Raw genomic sequence first — 9563 nt, 5'->3', positions numbered from 1 at the left:
TATTTTAAGTAAAGTTATTGTTTCAACAAAAAGTAAAGAAATAAAGAACACACACATATATTTTTGTAATGCAATTAGTTTGATGAATATAAATAAAATAATTTTTAATAGCACATAAATAGAAGTACTTAATATTATTTAAATAAGCATTTAACAACTGTCAGAAATTTTCTTTGAAATACTCATATTCTAAACTTTATTCCTCATAATTAGTAATTTCATATAGTTTATATGTCATATTCATTCAATTTTTTTTTAAAATAATTATCTATATTCTAATTTTTATAATTTTTTTATTGGAAACTACTATTTGCATTTATATTTTTATAAGTCAAATAAATAAATTGTCAAATTATAATGGAAGAATTGGCTAAGCCTATTCATTTTGAAAATAATATTAAAATTTTAATATATAGGAATATGTTAAAAACCATATCAGATCAGAGTACTTGGTTTTCCTTTTGTCCCAACCTGGATCCGATCTGGTTTTTATCTAAAAAATTCTAATTGGGTACCCAATCTGATTTTTGGCATGCACCCAATATATTCTCTTAAAAAATTTGGATATCTGATCGAATCATTGAATCCAGATTTTTTTGCTAGTTGATATGGATTATTTTATGTTGATGTAGAATTATTTATGTTTTGAAATGTATTCAAAAAATTGATTATAGTAAAAGACATATTAAAATAACAAAACGGGGTCAAATCCTTTTGCTTGGATCCAAACTTTGTTCACCCAACACTCATCCCCAGTGAAGAAAATAAACACTAATTTAGCATCCTAATTCAGCATAAAAAATCATCTCTGGTCACCGTCGCCTTCATCCTTGGTGAAACTCTGTAATTTATATTCATCCTTGATCATCACCTCCCTCATCCTCGGTGAAACTCTCATGGATATCCATTCATGATCATCCTCACCGTCACCCTTATCCCCCACCACCCCCCAACCCCCAACCCCATTCCCCAATATTGTCCATCTTGTAACACCTCCACAGTGGCCACTGGCAAGCCTCCGTCATCATGCTCGAGGTCTATAAATGGCCAATTTTAAAACATATAACAAATGACTAAATGAGGCATTGTACTTGATGTTTGAACATAAATTCTTATTTGACAATTTTGTTTTTCATTATTTCTCAATTTTGGTGTTCTATCAACTATGTATGGTTTTGTTGTGGTAATGTATCTATTGTTTTGGTTTTGTTTAATGACGTACTGAATTTATAATTTTTCTTGCTATGATCAAAGAAAAAAAAATAATTATAATAAGATTGAGTTGTTGTCAGCATAAAGATTCAAAATCTGATTGAGTTTAAAATCTTTAAAAACAAAATGATTTGTTTTTCATTCCATGCTTTAGAGTAAAGAGAGTACACAAGTTACAAGTAATATGAAATTTGACAATAATCATGTAATGTGTTGCTCATCTTAACAACAAATAAACTAAAGGTGTCACAAAAATCTAAAAGTGTGTAAAGTAAATAAAAATGAAGATTTTGTCTGCCCAAATGTTGTACATATTACTAAACAAAGGGAACCCCTTGTATTTCATTGATCATATTAAATCTAAGGAATTTACTTAATATGTTACAAAAAACAACACTCATACAATTGTATATAAGTCTAAGTATAATCTGACACAAAAAACCACAATCTTGACAACACATAAAAACAAGCAATTTGTTGTACGTATTAAATCCAAGCATTTCAGGCATGTGGTGCATGATTAACTGAGCAACACTGAGGAAAAAAAACTATAGTATATCACTAATGAACTTGTAACCCATACTGACATACAGTTACAAAAAAAAAACATCCCAAAATTGTGTGTCATTAGGTTTCATACATCATTTGTGCAGAATATAGAGAAAAAAAAAGAAGCCCTAATAATAAAAAAAAAAGCATAGCAATTAACTTAGATTTGAGGGTCTTCTGTACTTGCATCCCTTGTTGTACTTTGTTGTGTTGACAAGCAGTTTGGAACCCCAATTGTTGTAAATGTAGGCGAGCTTGCTCCTTTTTCTTTTTTTTTTTATTGTCCATCCTATTACTTTTTTCCTGAGCATTAGCTAGCCACTAGAGAACATATGTTAGTAACACCAAAAATGATACTTGGTTTGGTAAAATGGATTTAAAAGGGGAATCTATATATTATTGACATGATCCAAATTGCATGTGTAAACAGCAAATGCACTGGTGTCGAAGTAATAAAATACCCCGGTGAGTGCGTAGTCGAATCCATAGGGAACTAAAGTATTAATAGTAACCAATTCTTGGTTATCTAGTCAGAATCAATGAATGTGATGGATTGAACTAATTGCAAGAATATTAATAAGCAAGCAAACAGGCAAGATAGATAGTAAAGAAGATCTCAATCAATAAAGGTTAGGTACCCGGGCAATGCTCCCCCAGGATCTAACATGAAGCTCAAGATTCACTAAATGCTTCTAAACCGAGTCTAATGAGTTGAGGTAATCCAAGAACAACTGGCTCTTGCCTCCAAGCCACCGAAACTAGTCCCCTACAAAGTTCCGGTGGAGAAATCGCTCAATCTCAACACCTCACACCCATATGACCGTAATAAGCTCTAGGAATACCTAAGAGTGAAACCGATTCCTAAAAATAGATACAACCCTATTTCTAGGCGAAAGATCCCTAACCCCCTACAAGGTCCCGGTGGAGAAATCTACCAATCTCACACCTCACACCAAATATGGTTGCATAGAGTCTAGGGAATACATAGATAGAAAACATTTCTCGAAAAGAAAAGGGGACACTCCACTATCTCATGACTCACCCTCTCAACCCTCTTTAACCTTGGAGTTCTAACTCTAATGGAGACCTCTCTCTCATCAAAGTAACAAATCATGCATCATAAATCAATCACAAAGATCAATAAAACATGCAAGCCATGGAAACACAAGATTAAAACTCAAATCAACTCGGATTTAATAGAAACATAAAGCAAATCAATACAAAAGATAAGATCCTAGGGTTCACATGCTCAAATACCTACTAGCGTTTATCCCTCCATGGGGCAAGTTACAAACAAAGGTTAATATAATGAATAGCAATGTAAATCATAGAGAAAAACCCTCTTGAATTCGTGATGATGGCCTTGATGGGTCGCTCAACGTCTTGAAGAATCCTTCTCTGAAGGTAGGTTGCTGAAGGCCCCTTTGAATGCTATGACGGAGAGAAGATCAATCAAAGTTGGTGAAGAACGACCCTCAATATCGCCAAAGACCTCCTCTAAAATCCTATCCACCTTGCCCTCTAAGTACTAGCCAAAAAGCCCGCAAAAAGTCTCCAAAGAATAGGGCAAACGGCCTATTTATAGTCACAAAATGTAGCTTTCACGTGCCCTCACGCACCTGTGTGGATTTTTCACGCGCCCGCGTGGCCTGTAGGAATTTCCACGCGGTCGCGTGGACAGTAATTCTGCTACAGTAAAATTCTATATTTTTTGCTACAATACTTAGCTACAATCCTCTTCACAACCGTAGTCCCAACATTCTTCTCTTGAGGCCACATGGCCGGGCACACATCCATGTGGTAGGGTATAAGACTTTTCTTCATCAACTCATCCTTGAAAGGTCTTGCATTCTTCACAAAGAGAAAAAGCATAAAGATGTGACTGCCTTTGTGCCCTTCCAACTAGCAAATTGGCTTGAATCTCCTTGGAAGTTGGCACACATCTCCATGTTCAAGAACTCCTCTCATGTTTTGGTCTTTGAATTGAACAAGAACTCCCAACATTATGTCTTTATAGCCTATCTTTGCTTCCTTTTGACTCTTCAAGGCATTCATAACCTAATTGCACAAAAGAAAATCAATTAAATAATATGAGACATAAACCATGGTAAAAATGATGCTCAATACATGTAAAACATATAGAAAAATATGTCTACTCAAGCACTTATCAATTACCATCAATCCACTTACAGTAATGAATGAATAACCAAGTGATGTTTCTGTTTAGACAATAATTTCACCTGTGTGGGCACCCTACAACATTAACAAACACATTTCATCCTTTATAACTAACACAAATTAAAATTCATTAATGTCCAGTAATTTGTTGAATCATGAGAATTGTTACATATTCCCAAAATATGTACTAAAGCATGAGCATGAGCATCTTTCACATTTTTCCCTAATGATGGAGCAACTATCTTCTGATATTCCTTTGATATAGTTGCAGTATTTTTCCCTTTTGATGACTAAGCAACAGTAGATTTCCTCTGTGTGTGTCCTGGCCAATTGAATTAATTGTTATATTAGTTATTACTGGGGGTACATCAAGCTGGGAGCCATCATTTGTTGCCTATATTATCACAATATTATTTTAGTATGCCCAATTAAGTAGCATGAGAATAAAGAGTAACTAGTCAAAAGAGATGTGAGAAAATTACAATATTAACTTTTCTTGGACACCTAGCTTTATTGTAACCTTGAGCATGGCATATTTCATATTTCATAACCCTGCCTACCCTAAAAAGTTTTGTTGTACTTCTATTCTTGTGCTCCAGTGGTTCACTTTTCTTTTTTCTTGAGGCATTCCAAATATCTTGTTAACTATATATGCAACAATAGACCTGCTTCACTTGTTGGCCAATACGTCTTGCCTTTAAATGGATTAATAATAAACTAGTAGGCCCTCAGGTATGTTTACTTTTTGAACTAGTCAAAGATATAATTCACTTTGTCTTCACCACAATATGCAATTGTAGCCATGCCATGCAAACAAGGGATGCCAATTTTATCCTATATTCTACATGTACAACTTTGGTTAGCTAATCTTATAACATCCTCTCTCAAATTTTGCACTAGGTCATCCCAAAACACCTCATGGCTTGTACCTCCATTCCATTCTACTTGCCACTTTGCTCTTTTACTCCTTTATTTTTGAATTTTGGAAACAATGTTGGGGCCACAATCAAATCTCCACTTCATTACAAACTCTTTCTTGACAACAACCCTAGTCATCACATATTTCCTAATATCTTCAAACATAGAAATTATAGGCTTCCTCTTGTCTTTTAACAACACCCCATTAAAAGTCTCACACATGTTGTTATCTACACTCTCACACTTAACCATGTCATTGGAAAAAGGCTTGGCACCAACCTCTAATTGGCCATCTCTCCAATAACTCCTTGATGAGTACACTTTGTATATATGTTTTCATGCTCTAAATCTATCATTTTACTTGTTCTCAAGTTTACTTTTATGCATAAGTAGTTCTATTATGGGTATTTTTGTTATATGTGCAGGAATAGGGGGGCTTGATGCAATTTGGAGTGAAATCAGGAAGAAAACGAGAGAATACTTAAAAAGAGTTCAAGTACTCATGCTGGACATGGGCTGGACATGCTCGTGTCATGCCTACTAAATATCTCAGCTTGATGTTGATCCAGCATGAAATCTTTGTAGAAGGGTGTTCTCAAGCTTGACATGGTCAGGATACGATCGTGTTCATGCCACTGAAAAAACAAGGTCGAAGGCAATTTTATTTAAGAATAGGCGACACACGATGGGTGCTCCTGACACGCTCATGTCACACCATTGCACAGTCAAGACATGACCGTGTCCCTTCTACTGATTCTTCCAGACAGGGCATGCTTTTTCACTCAGTTCTTCCCTGACATGACACGGTTTGGACACTCTCATGCGCCGACCGTGTCAAGCCCGAATCTCCTCTTTTTAACTCCAGTTTTTAGGGTTTCAAATCCTCTTTGTTCGTGGATCTTCTTCTCCACCGGGAGGACATTGATGAGAATGAAGATCAAGCTTATCCATATCTTCTAAGACATCAAGGAGCGAGTCAGAGGCATAAGGGAAGTGCGGCTAGCAGGCGAAGCTCGACATTGGAGGCAAATCTCAAAGAAAATGGAGTCATGTCTTCTTTCTTTAGATCTAGTGTTATGTCCTCCATGTTGTACCCACCCACGAGGGGTTAGCCGGCCACGGTGCCCCGGGGTGGGAACTTTGTCACTTTGTATGCTTTAAACACTTGTACTCTTCTTGATTTACGAAGGTCTTTTGCTTCTTGTGTTAAATCTTGTATTGCAAAACTTAATGTGCTTGATTTACGTAGTTACTTAGGTAAAACTTGATGGTGGATTGTTATAGCTGTTGTTGCCCTAGGCAATGGCATAACTTGGTGAGCTTGAATCCATAGTTATCTTTGCAAAACTTGACTTATTTGAGAGCCTTAGTTGCAATATTGCTTTTGAGCACACACTAGAATCTAAGAATGTACCTGGTAAACCATGAGAGCCAGTGAGCATCACTAAGTGCTTAGGAAACATCCCATGGCATTGTTCTCTTGTAGTTGGCACTCAACCCAGTTGCCTATTATCTTCATCTGTTCCTTTTTCTTTTACTTCTTTTCTTTCCCTTTTCTTTGAATTAATCTTATCACCAATTCATTATTCACTAGAGATTAGTGTTGAGCAAGTACTTTTAGTCCAGTCCCTGAGGTTCGACAACCCAATCCCCTCACGGGGTACTACTATATTACTTGTGTGCGACCCGTGCACTTGCGGAGAACATACCACTCCTCCACAACCACCACTCTTTCCTTTAGATTTCTTCATCTATTGCAAATGTTTCTACATCTTTGGCTGACTGGTTAACCTAGCACATCTCCAAAAATGAAGTTGAAGTTCTTTACCTTGGTATTTCTTCCCGCATCTAGCATAAACATGCCTCGCACATATCCTATGCTCAATTAGGGGTAAAAGTACATTTACTGCATGGATTAGACCCTACAGAAAAGACAGTGATGCAATTAGAATAAAGTTTTAGGTAAAGGAAAAAATTAAATAAAGTTTTTGCAAACCTTCTTCACTGATAATAGCCCATTCAAGTCCATCCATAATGCATAAATCAGCTTTGAGATGCTTTATAAACCAGCTCCAGCTTTCATTTGTTTCCTTCTCTAGCACAACCTATGCTTTAGGGAATATTTGATTGTTCTCATCCCTTCTTACGGCCACTAGAAGTTGGCCTTTTAGTAAACCTTTCAAAAAACACCCACTAGACCTATAAGCCTTATGCATCCAGCAATAAACCCTTCTCTAGTAGCTGTTAAACAAATGTACATCTTCTGAAAAAATAGGCAGGTCATTTGTGTCAGAGACATTAACCAGATTACTGATAGGATTGGCGTTCTTTAACTCCATTGCATAATTGTGCAACATCTTGAAATCCTCCCTAAACTGATCTTCAATTTTTTTGATTTATTTACAAAAGCCCTTAGCTCTCTCCTAACCATTGCCTTTAAATTTCTAGGCCTAATGAAAAGCATGCTTATGATTATATGACCAAATCTTCTCGCAACCACATGAGAAGTTTCCCTTCTATTCTTTGTAGCTTTGAGGAGACATGAGTGTTTTGCGACATAGTTTTTGACAACATACAACATTTTCCTATTGCACCATAAGCATAGAATCAACCATTTTCACCCATTTGTAGAACACCTAGCTCTCACTCTCTTTGCATTATTTTTTATATATCAAAATTTGAACCCTTTTCTTGTTGAGAATTCCACAAGCTCCCTCTAAATTATTTCAGGTGCACAAACTTAAGTTCTAAAAAAAAAATCAGCCAATGGAACATATGATCAATTGTTTTCGACTAGACTTATGCCTAATTGTATCGTTTGCATCAGGATTTGGACCTGTTTTTTCATAACTGCCAGGATCTAAGGAGTCTATATAATCACTCTAATATCTAGTCACTTTCCCACTCTCAATTGCAGCTGCCATACTATTTCTTGCACTAGTTTCTGCTATATCACCAGGTTTGTATTCATCTCCATCTTCAATATTGTTTCTTTCACCAACATCCTTTTATATTATTTTCTTAATTTGAATATTTTTGGAAACCTTATCCCTAGCTTGGTCCCTTTCTTCATCTTCATTTGAGCTATAATTAATAAAGGCTACATCCACTAACCTTTCCTCATCATCTTCACTGGAGGCACTACTACTTCTACCACTATCACCCTCACCCATCTCCAACTCCACAACACCTTGAGAATTAGGCAATAAGGCATCTGGCAAGGTATTCTCATGCTTAATGTCTAATGATTCAACAAAAATATCTTTTATGTAATGCCTCCTTAATTTATCACATAGAGATATAATATCTTCATCATTCGAAATACTTTTTAGTTTCCCCCCATCATTCACAAAAAAAATAAATTTAAAGACCTCCGGTGACCCATTGACATGTTTGATATCTTCGCTTAACATTATCGCTCCAGGATGGAACTTAATTATGTATTCCTCCATGACACTACACAACAAATAAATGTAAAATAAATATTTTATTGGAGAGAAATTGAATACAATTATGGAGAACAAAGAAAGAATGGCATGCCATTTGATGTAACAAATTTATTTACAAGGGAAAATATTTACTTTATTCGATAGAAATGCAATAGAATTGAAGAGAATAAGGATAGGAAGCCAAGCTATGATTCCCAACAAATCCATTGATCTAGCAAAACAACTACTTTTTTAGGAGAGAAATTAATTATAATTGAAGAGAAGGTGTCAAGAAAAACTCTCAAAATTTAGGATCATATCATTTTAAAATAATCATACCAAGCTATAGGACTTGGTGTGTGCTATGATTATTAACAAATTCTCCTAAGTAGAGGTTGTCTTGTCAGGGTACTTAATATAATAAGGGGTTATTTGGTTGCATGTAAGTCAAATTACATGTAATTCAAGTTACAGTGTAAGTGAAAATGATGTATTTTAAATTACTACATTGTTGTTTGGTTTGCCATAACTGCAAATGCTGCATTTATCTTTTTTTTGTTTGGTATGATGCAAATTAAAGGATATAGTCGCCCTGTAATTGAGATGGTGAGATTACCACCGCAAAATATTTATTATTTATTATTAATTAATTAATACTTTATATATATAAAATAATTAATTAAATTTATTTTAGTGTTTTTTCCATTTTCTGAATGTATGTTCTTTATATATATATATATATATATATATATATATATATATATATATATATATATATATATATATATATATATATATATATATATATATATACATTTTTTTTTTCAAATTCATAATATATTTTGTTATTTGATAATTAGAACAGGGTTTTTATATTAATCAAAATTTGGTTGGAATGATGGCCATTGCCATAAATATATTTATGCTTTAAATTATGTATTTTTAATAATGATTAGAATTTATTGTAATAATGATTTATATTTATTGCTAATGAATTATAAGTTCATATATTTCATATTAATGTAGGATGTAGTAGTTAATGATTCTTAAATGTTAATTAGTAATTCTATTTATCTGTTCATTTAAAAATAAATTTTAATTCAATTATTCTTCGACAAAATACATCCAGGTTTATTATTTCTTTAACTTTGAATCGATATTAATTTTCAAAACTTTCTCATCTCTTAAAAAAATCTTATTTTTTTAATTCCATCACTAATTTGATTGTTTATTTTTTTCTATTTTGTTCAAAACACCAAATAAAATTTATAACAAATT

This window comes from Dioscorea cayenensis, chromosome 11 (assembly GCF_009730915.1).
Source record: "Dioscorea cayenensis subsp. rotundata cultivar TDr96_F1 chromosome 11, TDr96_F1_v2_PseudoChromosome.rev07_lg8_w22 25.fasta, whole genome shotgun sequence".
Lineage (NCBI taxonomy): Eukaryota > Viridiplantae > Streptophyta > Magnoliopsida > Dioscoreales > Dioscoreaceae > Dioscorea > Dioscorea cayenensis.
This window is presented reverse-complemented; position numbering follows the sequence as displayed.